The sequence below is a fragment of the Poeciliopsis prolifica genome, unplaced genomic scaffold, assembly GCF_027474105.1.
Source record: "Poeciliopsis prolifica strain line A6 unplaced genomic scaffold, Auburn_PproV2 SCAFFOLD013, whole genome shotgun sequence".
In the NCBI taxonomy this organism is placed as follows: domain Eukaryota; kingdom Metazoa; phylum Chordata; class Actinopteri; order Cyprinodontiformes; family Poeciliidae; genus Poeciliopsis; species Poeciliopsis prolifica.
The window spans coordinates 6,444,991-6,458,238 of record NW_026562388.1 but is presented as its reverse complement, the minus strand read 5'-3'; the positions used below and the strand labels follow the sequence as shown (position 1 = coordinate 6,458,238).

The following is a 13,248-nucleotide window of genomic DNA, read 5'->3' as shown; positions in this document are numbered from 1 at the left end:
TGTTCAGTTTTTGTTCTAGCTTAAGGTTTGTGTGTGTGTCCTTTTGACTTCCCATGGTTTGTTTCTGATATTGTAAAGCCTCAAAAAAGTATTCACACCCAAAAGCTATGTCAGATTTTATTGCACTATAACCTCAAACAATAATGCAATTTCTTAGGATTTATGTAGAAGAGAAACACAAAGTAGACCACAACTGGACAGAACAGGACAAAAAACAAACAAGCACACAACAAACAAATAAAAGAGCAAAACTGTAGCGTGCATTTGTAATGAGTTATCTTTATTGTATTTAATTATTATTACAAATAAAAATTAGTGTAAGATTTAATAACAGACGTTATCTCCATCCAATCAGTCTGAGCATAAGCTGTTTCCTTTTGAAGTGCAAAACTCAGAATATGTAGAGCAATAGTTCTGTAATTTATAAAATCAGGGGCCTGAAAAAAAAATCTAAAATGTAAGTCAAATTTTTATTTGTAAAAACCCTCCCAAAAAACAAAGAATTATTTCTCTCTCACTTTGCAGGCATGTTTTACATTCTGTCGCCCTAAAATGATATTAATTTGGTTGAAATGTGTGGTTGTTGTGTGACAAAGAGCGAAATGACTCACGGGACATGAATGCCTTTGGTCATTGTGGTATGTGGTTATTTCATAAACTGCGCCTTCCAGATAGACCACAGGACTGACACAGCGCAAACCCATTTGCCCGTACTGACACATATACTACAAGTCCGTGCTTGCCAACAGCTCTGATAGGCTAAACAGGCGCTAAACACAAGGTAATCCCAGGTAGGTCCTTAATCCGCTGCAGACGGTTCTGTTCCCTGTGGACGTTGCCAAAGTAGCTCATTAAGCACAATCAACGCCCCACTTTGTTTTTTTTGTTTTGTTTTGTTTTTTTGGTTTCCCTACGATAGTGTGGGTGCACTGGAGCTGAGCTCCTGGCTGACCTGCTCCTTTTACGCCCCTGCTGGTTCTCCTCTCTTTGGGCTCCGGGATGCTTCATGGTGTTTGTGCCATCTAGGGTTTTTCGCTTTTCTATTGCAGCCTTTCCACCAAGGAGACTCTAAATACTCCATCTACGCGCTCTCCGGACGAGCAAGTCACCTCTGAAATATTAAAGATAAACTTTGTTGTTTTGGATTTTTTTTTTTGTCTCCTTTTGAAAGAATTCCTGCTTTCTGTTCGGATAACTACTTTGGATATTGCAACCGTTCCGAGGACGAGGATTCGATAAGCGAAGAGCAGACAGGGGGGGAGAGACCTGTTTGTGCGAATGTAGCGACTTTTGCCGGCGAGGAAATGCACAGACAACTGCAGCGAGCTGGTTATTTTTACTACAAAAAGAATGCTGTGAAGCTCCATGTCGCAGCTTGGCTTCCGGCTAAAAAAGCGCAGATTTAACGCAGCATCTGCTGGTGCGGGGAGGGAAAAAAACTCGTCTCGAGCGAGAGAAGGAGCGATATGCGGTCGGCGGGCGCCTGGTTTTGCGGTTCTTCTGGAATTAGTGGAGGAATGGAAAGGGAGCGGCTGTAAGGCTCAAACCTTGGGAAGGGGAAAGAAAAAAAAAGGAGTTCTCCGATTGTCAAATAATGGATCATTATCCGCCGGTGCAGGTAAGACATAACATCAAAAGCCCCAAGAGATTAGATCTGTTCTGTTTCATGTTTATTCTTCATCTGCTGCATGCACGGCGATCATGAAGAGTCAGTTTACATTTTTGCGGCAGCTTACATAAAGGCAAGGTGGGGTGTTTATTGGATGAAGGGTGGCTCAGTCTTCGGACAATTACCGCTTCTCACAGAAAGTAACCTGGTCAGCGAAGAGCAGCTGGAGTTCTCAGTTGGACATTTAATTGAGTTAAAAATGTACATCCGAAGGCACGTTTGTGATTGTGTGCACGCAGGAGAGTAGCGTCGATTAAGTCTGTTTGCGAGATTGTCTTTTTTCTTCCAAAATATCCCCTTGTAATTCACAAAGCTTCGTAATAAACTCTCTCTAAGTTGTACAAATGGACTGCTGTGTGTGCGTGTGTGTGTGTGTGTGTGGGGGGGGGGGGGGGTGTGCGTGTGTGTGTGTGTGAGAGAGAGAGAGAGAGGGGAGGAGGGTTATTGAGAAATTCCCTTGACATCCTAAGGAAAATATTGGCTCGTGCATGTGCAAGCAAACGCAGCTATTTGCATGCTTGTGTGTATGTCTGAGGTTAGTGGGCTCTATGGCCGCCATGAGGCACCAACTCCACCACCTTCTGTATTCACCACCCTCTTGTGGATTACACGGCAGTCGCGGAGTCGCAGTGAGAAATCGGTGTCCGGAGGTGGAGACCAGCCGGTCGGACTGTGCGTGCGGTTCAGCACCGTGGACAGCGCACACAAGTCCAACTGCCGCAGGACGCAGCGTTTCCACTCCCACAGTGGGGGCTTTTATTTATTTATTTATTTATTTATTTATTTATTTATTTATTTATTTATTTATTTATTTAGTTTTTACCTCTTTTCTAAACTGCCAACATATTTTTAGGATAAGCTGTTTTTTTCAAGCAAAGTCACTGTACACATGAAAACACAATGACTCAGTGGCAGATGCGTTCTCTCTCATTCTCTCTTTGTATAACTATATGTTTATATACAATACATACTTATATATTCAGTCTCATGTTCATTTGCAGAAGCAAAAGAGAGCAAAGAGAATAGAGGAGAAACAGGTCCCGTTGTTTTAGTTCAGTGTCAGTCCAAGACATTAATCTTTCTTGATTAATATTCACCTCTATAGCATGTACTTTTTAAGCTCACTCACCCTCTTTGCCATTTAATATGTCACTGGAAAAAAATAAATAATTTGCCACTGAATATTTGAATTGAACTTCCACTTTCTAGTTCTTTTTCAGCAATAATGTTGGGCCCCGATTGAGTGTTTTGAAGCTTTCAAATTTATTCAATCAGCTTTTTTTTCCCTGCCTCTTTAGGTGACAAGCAATATTTGCTATATCCCCTAAAGGTTTTCATTAGTATTATTTGCTAAACATGAAAGGAATTCCCCCAGGAAACAAGAAGTTCCTGTGAAGCTACCTTTACTTTGGTCTCCTGACATTTATTTTTGTTTTGTTAAGACCAAGTTCTCAAACTAGATTACTCATGTTATGTGACATGACAGTTTTCCAGACAGGAAGGCTTCAGCTATCCATCATCTCCATTGAAGTTGTTTATATTCAGCGTACAGCTTGCTGATACATCAGTGGCACACAAAATCTAGATTTTAAAGCTTGAAGCAGCATGAGATTGACCTCCAACCAGGGGCCTCAGTCACATTGCATTTGTATGTTTTCTATTTTGACATCAATACTATCAGCCAGTAAATGTAACTAAACGTGTTTAAGTGAATTTAATTTGGTTTTGTTATATCTTCATGATTGGCAACAAAAACGACCAATTTGTGTTAAATTCAAATGTTTCTGTTTCAGTTAACTGAATACAGCTTATTGTGCCCCTTAAAGTAGATAATCATGTTGTTCTTGCCAGGGAGTCACACGAGCGAGACATTAATTAATTCTTACTCTGCATTCATTGTTATTCACGCTGCTCACCACAAACAGTCACAACATTAGTGTCAGCTCTCCTCATCTGATATGGCGGTATCAGTGGCGTTTGTCTCTCAGTGCTAGACGCCAGGATGACGCTGGAGGGTTAATTCCTTCTGTTGAGGCTGCTGGCTGAAATTGATAGGGCCGCTTTGACAGATGAGGTAACCTGCGATTGCAGGCGAACGCAATCCACGGGTACGGCAGATGGATGGAGAGGACACTGGGAGAAGTAGGGCAGTTTTACCTCGGGGAGCAGCTTGGCATGCACAGAAGGCTCCCGATGAATGTTGGAAAGTTGTTGTTTTGCAATGGAAAATACACAGCGACAAGTAGCAGGGAGGTGTAGCGGAGGCTGTTCCACTAAACTTTGAAGGAGATCAATTTGGGTTCAGTTCTTGGCCTGAAGGAGAAAAATGAAGTTCAGAAACAAAACAGGGAATAATTAGGGATTTTGCATTGAAGCAAAGAGAAATGCAAATCTTTACTCACCTTCAGTGGCATAATTGTTTGAAAAGGATTGAAAACAGACAAATAAATCCAAAATGAAAGGTTGTGAAGCTCTAACATGCAACCAGTCAAATACATTTGATCCAAGAGCAATGATGGATTTACAGTAAAGTTAATCTGGGAATAGAGCGCAGCTGCAGAGCATTTTCATCATGGTCCCTCACCTCAAATTGCCATGAATTACAGGGACACATTTTCCTGTTGAATTATTGCTGCGGTTGTCACCGAGTTGGTCTTTTGTTTGTGTTTGTGCCCTGCAACTGTGGCCTTGCTGCAGCATATGTTCAGCATCAGCTGCCAGGGTGGAAACCTCACATGAATTCTTTTTTTCCTACACCTCTTTTAAACTGCTATGATACAAATTTGACAACCATCCAAGACTTGAATATTCACAGTGCCTTGCAAAGGTACCGGTACAATGGGATTGTTTTCACATTTTTTCACATTACAACCACTAATTTTTATACATTTCATTATGGTCTTTTTCTTTGTGAAAAACCAAGCCAAAATGAACATTTTTATTGGCTAAACATTTATAAACATTTTTTAATTAACATTTTGGTCTTGGTAATCAGAATACATTTGTCAGTGACTAATTTTCTTTTTTTATTTTTAATAATTCAGCCATGCTATTTGGCTTTTGTGACTAAAATTAGAAGTCGTGGAAAACTGCAGTAGATTTTGATATTTTTTGTTAAAGTAATCCAGGTGCGATCATATGAGCAGTTTGACCCAACAGTTCAAGCATTTTATTTCTTCAAGAAAATCCTTATTTTGAGAAATACTTACTCACCTATTCAGAAACCCAAGAAAGACAAAGGGATGTCAAGTGTGGAGGTTTTGAAAAGGATGATTTCAAAAACCTCCTCTCGGTGCTGAAAACTAGTAGTTTTCAGCATGAAGAAAGACTGCTCCTTTTTTCATGTACTTATTTTTTGTTTCACCAGCTGCCTCCAAAGACTCAAGTGTGGGATCTGTAGCTTCCTACTAGCAGAAATTGAAAGAAGCAACCCTGAAGTCTTTTCAGAGTCATCTATAGCTCTGCTTTCACGTGGTTTCAGTCACATGCCAGTGGTGTTAGAATGGTGAGACTGAGCGAAAAGGTAAAGCAAATGTAATTTCCACAGCAATAACTGGAAATTATAACTTGCTATTAATTTGCTTTACATCATTTGAGTACGATGTTAAAGTAATATAGTTCACAAAAGTGACTATCATCCTGTGACTAATCAAAATCAATGAGATTCCATTTACTCCATTATATAGTGAACTGTATGAAAAAGTAAAACAAAAGAAGTGATCAAGTATTCAAGCAGCAACAATCTAATCAGAAAATGCAAGACTTCATAAGTAGAAGAATATTTTGACTACTAAAATATAATAACTAGAATAGAAGTGCATAAGGTTGCATTGTGTTTATAAAATATCATGCTGTGATGAGATTTTAAGGTTTTCTGAGACTTCTTGTAGCATCTCGCAGTCTGCTAAAGGGTGACTCAAGCTGCTGGTAACTATTTAATGATTGCTTCAAAATAGCTCTTCTGATGTCACTGTTCACGTTACCATTCAGGAGCACAGAAAACTAAATGTTTTCAACAAGTCAAACCTTCTTTATAATGCTCAGTAACAATGTTCTACTGATGTTCACCTGAAGTAGGTGGAAAAACATGGCAGGTACTGAGATAAACTTGTGTTTCCTGTCTCAGCAAACAGATGATAAAGTGCAGATACGTTTCATGTATTAGCTTAATATTTTGTTTGCGTCCACCTGCCTGCATGTCATTCAGGTGGCCTTGCTGCTGATCCAGCTGTGCTTTGATCTGCTTCCTGCTCTAACCATCGCAGCAGGAAGCATTTGTGAATCAAAGCGAGCTCTGGGTTTTGGAGGGTCGAGACGTCATGGCGCTTTGGAGAAGACCTCCGGGAGCTTCCTCCCTTTTGTGAAGCAGAAGTTGGATCGTCACTTTGCCACAGCTCACTGACCAGCAGCACAATTGTGGGGACAGACGGCAGCGGATGTGAAACACGAGAGCGTTTAGTCGTTTTCTGCTGGAACCAGCGTGTCTGGGTCTCAAACACTTGCTACCATCACAGCTAAGCACTTTAAATACATTAGGAGGGAAAACAACACCACATGGTCAGGTTACAGAGGACCAAATTCACCTTTTGGGTTTCATATGCTTTATTCTGTTTAATTTCCAACTTCGGCAGAGCCCGCTCTGCTGTGACCTCTTTCTCTCCTCCCACATGACTGCTTTGCTGTTGTTGCCGCTGCACTTTTGAGCACAGTGGTGCCCATCAGGTAATGGCAGGATCATTTATCTAAGTCAGCAGTTGCAGCCCACTCCAGCTGGATTTCAACCGACTTTTAGATTTTAAAAGCCTGCAAGCTGCTTAGATTGAAGGTCCAAGCACAAATATAGACTGTGGAAAACCTGACATTATGTTCCCTATGTTCACATTTAAAGCATACCCTATTTTGTGCCACTTTAAAGTTTGTGAGGACTGTCGTCCTCTGAGTGTTCAACCATTTCCTCGTTGACTGAGGGTTGGCTTCCTGTCAGCAAACTCAAGGTGTAATGTACCGCTGCCTGTTACAATAATTTACAACTCACAGGCTTCATGGATCACAGCCTTGGAGGAGAAAGGTGGCAGAAACGTCTGCCAACGTAGAAGCCAGTGAGGGGTGATTAGCTAAAACTGTTTTTGACAGAAACCGTTCTGCTAAAGCTGCTCCTTTTCTCCACGCATCTGTCTCTTTTTTCTTTACTTGGAATTTATTTTCCAGTAAAACTGCGGTATTTTAAGACACTAAATGCAACATTTTTGTTTAGTTGTTATTTAAAGTGTATTAAGAAAATCTTTATATAAATAAAAGAAAACTGAAAAGCATTGCTTAAATAGAGTCCACTTAGCTGCTCCATCTTTGTGTGAATGCTGGTGTCTTTTGAAGCCCTCAGAGTTTTTTTTTTTTTGTTTGTTTGTTTGTTTTTAGAAAACATTGGTCTAGACAGAAATAATCCAACACGAATGCAAATACACCAAGACGTGGCCATCCACATTAGAGGACAAACTGGACACAGACAGCTTTAAAGGCAGAGGCAATCGAGCAGCATATGATAATTCTGGATAGATCAGGTGGGAGGATCAGACGACAGGGTAACTACTTTAATGTACACTTGAAAAATCTTATCTTTATGAAAGAGTGGGACAGGGAAAATGGAAAGAGTTGATCAGAAGGTGGATGGAGCTAAATGACGGCCAATCGATGAAGAAGACCTGCAAAACACTGACAGAAACCTTCCTACTTGATAGAACATACAGCCACAGCTATTATGGAACGGATTAGATTAAAGCATTTGGTAAATTTATATCTAATTGAGAATCTGTGTAAGTCTTGAAAAGTGATAATTCTCAGATGCTGCACATCAAATCTGACATTGATTTTGTGCTAGTTTGTAAAGAAGAAAGGAGAAAAAGATTCAGACTGTAGTCATACACATCTGGTAGAGACATACTTTTCTGCTGTAATTATAGTACGAAGTACTTTGTACGATTGTACAAAGTACTGACACAGGAGAACCCAGTAAAATATAGCTCAATTATTATTCATATAATATTTAGTCATTTCAAGTCCAGCCTTCAGGAATAAATATTCCTTAAAATTCCTTCTAATTTCTTGCAGATACTCTAAGACTTTAAAGTCTTCAACAATGAAGGATTTTTCAGGGCCACAGTTCTTAAGCCCAAACAAAGATTTTAGAAATTGATTTATTCCATCTCATCAAATTCCCTCTGGAATTTCCAAGAAGAATAATCCAACCCTGCTTTAAATTTCTTCACAACTTTATCCCATGTTCTGTCTGGTTAGTCCTCTGAGACTTTTACAGAACCACTGGATTTATACAGAGTTTAAATTAGAAACAGGTAAAGTCTGCTTGTTAAATACATGACTTTTGAAGCCAATCAGTTGGTCTGGATGTTAATAAGGCTAAACAGGACTAGATCCACATAACATATTTACTTTTTTATTTTCTAAAAACACTGACAGACATGTGTCCTTTTTATTTAACTTTATTGTTATTATTTTGGTATATAACATGTTTCCTTTTATTGGTATATCACAGAAAATCTAAATACAACAGAATGAACTTTGTGGTTGTAAAATATGTACTCGGTTCAAAGCTAATTAATACATTCGAAAGGGACTTTATGGTGTTTGAATGCAACAGTAGATTGTTTCCAGCTTATAGAGCTAACATTAGCCTTGTCATTGAGCACAACAAGGAGTAAATCCTAGTGATTTCCTAACTTGCAACTGGTTTACAGTCAGCCAGGAGGGACACACCTTCCTCAGAAAGCAAGAATTACCACTTTGTAGGCAAGTGAAACACACCAATAGGCATGAATTTAATAAAGTGTGCTCGTAAGGTTTCTCCTAGAAAATATATGCTGAGATAAAATACACATCATTACAGCCTTCTCAGCCGTCATTCTTATGAGCACAAGGGGGCCAGGCAATACCTCTCATAAGTATAATTATCCAAAGTACGAGTGAGAAGCCACTGTCATCTTGAACAGCCTCATTGTAGAAGGTGATAATGGAAAACAATAACAAGACTCAGCACTCTTTTGATGTCGTGGTCTAAGCCCAGAGTTGAACAAGTAGTTGCCTTGTCATTTGCCTTCAGCAACTATTTAATTTAAAGCAGATCGGTAGCTGGTCTCCACTCGTATCAAGGTTTTCTTAATCTTAATGCTGTATACTTGCTGCACACACTACACGCTGTTGGAGTAGATCCTGCTTGATTTGTTTGCTTCCTGTGGGGTCTTCACCAGAGGACACTTTGATGTCATTTAGATTAATCCACTGCTGTCTGCTTCCACCTCTCTGCCTTGCAGTAAACACAGGAGGCAATTAAACTTTGTTAGAGCTAATATGAAGGAAACACCTGATGGTTCCCCCACACTGCAGTCGTTTACATTTCCACTTACGCCCCTTTAATGTCCTCAGTCTATATGGCTCTTCTCATCTCTATTCATCTCTCTGTCACTCATTCATTTTTAGCATGAAGATAAAAAAAAAAAAAAAAACAGGCTTGGTGAAGTTATCAGAGAACATGACAAAAGCATCATCTTCCTCTCTCGTGTGTGGCGGGGCCTCCAAGGTAGCTGAGAAAACAGATCCTAAACGGAGAGCTGCTCACACCGCAGAGGAGCGATAACATTCAGGCTCTGCAGGGATGTCACCACTGTGAAGATGCTATAATTTAGAAAACAGCCAGAAAAGCTTATCTTCTTGAGCAAAATAAAGTATTCAGGAGGGGGTACAAACAAACAAGGCCGCTGTGACCGGGCAACCAGGAGGAAAATCACTGGTCTGCATTCAGGTTTTCAAACATGGAGCAGTTGCACTTATTCATGACAAACTCACCTGAAGTGGGTTCAAACGGTCAATTGCTCATGCATCCAGTAGATTGTTATTATCCTTCTGCAGAGGCAGATTCTGCAAAAAATAAAAATAAAAAATGAAACCAAAAGACAAGAAATTTGATATTCTGCTCATAAAGCTGCTGGAGAAGCTGTTCTCCTGCTGAGTTCAATTTTCTTCACCGTGTCCTTGAGCGTTGAAGTCACAGACCTGTGAAGTTCCTTTATCCTGGAACTCTCTGGAGGTAAAGCCCATTTTAGTGCAGCAATCGCATCATCAACAACTAAAAATTCCCAAAGTCAAAGTTTTAAAAGATTCATTATAAATCAAGATCCCAATTTCAAAGTTGTCTGTTCGCTTTTATAAATTGCTGTCATTAGGCAGAAAATGTCCCCATTCTGCCTTAAAGTTGGAGTTCCCTCACAGCAGCCGCTTTGATGAATTGATAGCTGGTCTTTTAATCTCACTGTTCTCCTCTCAGGTCCTCCCAGATGATTGCTCCGTTGATGGGTTTGCTAAGTGTTGTCCTTGTCTGACTGCAAAGGTTCACATTCCCCCAGTACTGTATCCATATACATTCCTTTAGTGAAGCTCTTTAATTGCTTGTTTTTTCATTTGGTTCAGTTTGGGTTAGATATAAACTCTGTGTTGTTGTACAAAATTTAATAAATTAAAATTTTAAATGTGTCAATTTAAATTTTTTTGCATTAAAAATGCTAACAGGACATTTTCAGTTTTCTTCAGTTTAGAATTGATGGAATTGGGGGACCAATTTATCATTTGTCATATTTATAGTCGAGCCCTAAATTAGAGTAATGTAAAGATGGAACACCATTGTTTTACTTGCGTTTTAGATCATGATCATGTTAATATTTGCTCAAGATAGTTTATTTAATTTCCATTCATGTTCCAAATTTTTTTTTCTTGCATTCCATTTGCATCGCACCTCTTGAATGGGGGATTTTATTTGAATGAAAACTGAAAGATGCTTATTATTTTTTTGCAGTTTCATTAATAAGCTTCTTGTATTTATATTTTACTATCCTAAATTGCTTTCTTTAAGACTGCATTGCAGCTAGCTTCATTTCAGGAACAATAAGATACCAGATGCTGCGATCTCAGTTTTGTCATGTCAGCCTCTGATACCTGTTTGGCAAAACCTTGTAAATTTATATTCACACATTCTGATGTCTTCATAGAATAACATGCTGCAGCCTTGCTTTATCATTTTGTTTGCCTCTAGCACTTCATATCTTCACCAGTTTCCATTCAACCCTCAGCCGAAAAAATTTACTGATCTGTTGATATCAGTAAATTTTTTCTGATCTACATATTTCTATTGTCATGCTAAAATTCTTGCATAAGATTTGTTTGAAAATAACTATTTTACAGCTAATTTATAAATTTATGTCCCTCCTCAACTTTATAGTGATTATGGCGCCCTTTTGACATGTCTGTCAATATTAGATATGATGTGTTTCACATTTGAATTTGCTTTTCCATCTCTTCATTGTTGTACTTTCTGGACTATTGAGTGGATCTGAGAACCTTTGAACACCTTGCACGGTTCAACAATAACCAATATGACAAATGTGCTAAATATGTCGACTCGAAAACATGCAGCTGGTCTTACTAGGCTTTAAACTCAAACTGACAGCAGGTCAGGCTGCCCATCTTAGAGCAATAAAATTCCCCTCCAAAGGAGTTAAAATGAAGGATTTCTTGCTGTCACTTCCTCTCTTGCCACAGACAAGTCCAGAACTTGTAAAAAGCACAGTTTGCTTTTAAACAGGGTTACGTTTGATCAATCAGAGCTCACACTGACTGCAGCTGAAACCTGTCTGCCAGTATTTACTCTCCCTGGTTCAGCCTCCCTGATTGCAGATCTGCTTTGTCACTTTAATCAGCATGCAGTGAACGGTGTCAGTCAGGCTCTCCAAACACACACCCACAGCTGCAAGAGAAGTTCTTAATGTGTGAGCCTCAGACAACGAGCAGTCACAGGATGTAATCGAATGCAGGAAAGTGTCTGATGCAGTTGAGGCTTGTAAGTCATGAGAAAAGAAAAAAAAAGTCAATGTTCTTATTTGTTGGGTGGGCTTGGTGTTTTGCACAGCGTGAGCCCATCAGTAGTGGAGCCAGGCTGACTGACATTTAAAGAGTCTGCCTAATGGGGATCTGTTTAATCAGGGAGGATGAAGTTTACTTTGACGGGAGCAGTCATCCAACCTTTAGAACACAGGCCTGTGAAAATAAGGATTTTGTCATATTTTAATAGGATTAAAAACATTAAGAGTCACAATTTCAAAGTTTCCATTTCTATATTTTAAATGTAATTTAGATCGCTTTCCAACTCTGACTTTCCAAGGGGATTGTAATTGTCTGTCATCATAAAATATTCCACTTTACATCCATAATAGATTATTGTTTATAAGAAAGTAACTCTTTTAAATGACAACTATATTTATGGAGCCAGATATTTATATTTATTATTTAAAAATGCAATTATTTTTATTTATAGTTGAAGATTACTGCTTTAGGTCAGGTAGGACTCTTCCAAATAGAACAAGTACTAAAACATTTTTTTTTCTTCCAGTGTAGATGTTTACAAACATAATATTTGGTCAAACTGCTTTATAAACTTTACAACTTGTGTAAATAATGTTGAGTCTCCTTCCAAAAGCTTCTCACAGTAGTTCTCTAAATCTTTGGTACGTTCTTTTTGACAAAACTGGTGTCAAGTTTGCTGGCCGTGTTGGTTGCACGCACCGTCTTCTGTAGAACTGAGATCAGAGTTTTAGAATTGCTGTTTTAAAACATTAACTTTACTTAAGGCAATCTGCTACTAATTTATAATTAGTCACTGTCCATTTGGAAGAGCAACTTGTACTCAAAGCTTAACCATGTGTTGACATGTTGTTTCAAGTTCTTTCCTCATAATGTGCTATTTTTGTGAAGTGCTTCAGAACCTCCGCACAGCTTTATGCTGCTATAATTGTACGTTTTCTAACATTTTCTTCCGAATGCCACAATGAACATCATGGCCAAACACTGAAATTTTAGTTTCATCAGACCACAAGGCACATTTTAAAAGAAAATCAAGGTCTTTCCACCTGAGAGAATTTACAAACTGTAGTCTGGCTTCTTATGATACACTTGGATTATGTTGATTTTTTTTTTGTTTTTTTCTGAGAGGCTTCTGAGAGACGGGACTCTTGACAATTTTACTGACACTCTTAGTATATTTTGACCACCATATTATCAGAGTCTTCTCGTTCTATCTGGCTGTAGTGCAAAATTTACTCCAAAGTATGTTTTTCTGTGTGACACAGAATATATGATGGCAGAGCATTACAATGGTGTTACTAAACACATGTTATTGTTATGAATGTGGCACCTTTGTGCATCTTGAAGTCAAACTCAAAGAATCAGGCTTGTGTGGTTCTGCAGTTCTCTTACTGATGTATTTTTGGATTTTATTCTGAAAACAATATATTTGATGTGCCTCCTTGAAATAAACCCACTGCTGTAGTAATGCTAAATAACTCAAATATGGTGAATTAATCTATCAGTTGCTTATAAAGCCATATTAATCTCACTACAGGTAATTTTCTGAAGAAATACAATAAATGCATTTCCTTATGTGTATTTTTTATACATTGTGCAGTTTTAGTTTTCAGAGTCCAACTTAAGTTTCCACACTTTTGTACTGCAAGTCTCAAAAAGAG

At 38.7% G+C, this 13,248-nt stretch overlaps 1 protein-coding gene across 1 annotated transcript in view; it reads left to right on the top strand.

Moving 5' to 3' along the window:
* The first annotated feature begins 842 nt into the window (after positions 1 to 842).
* The window catches only part of LOC129365386 (leucine-rich repeat and fibronectin type-III domain-containing protein 2), a 120,501-nt gene continuing 108,095 nt past the window's right edge, over positions 843 to 13,248 (top strand). The window contains exon 1 of the mRNA XM_055038558.1: positions 843 to 1,618. The gene's annotated coding sequence lies outside the window, so the exon portion shown is untranslated. The remainder of the gene's footprint in view (positions 1,619 to 13,248) is intronic.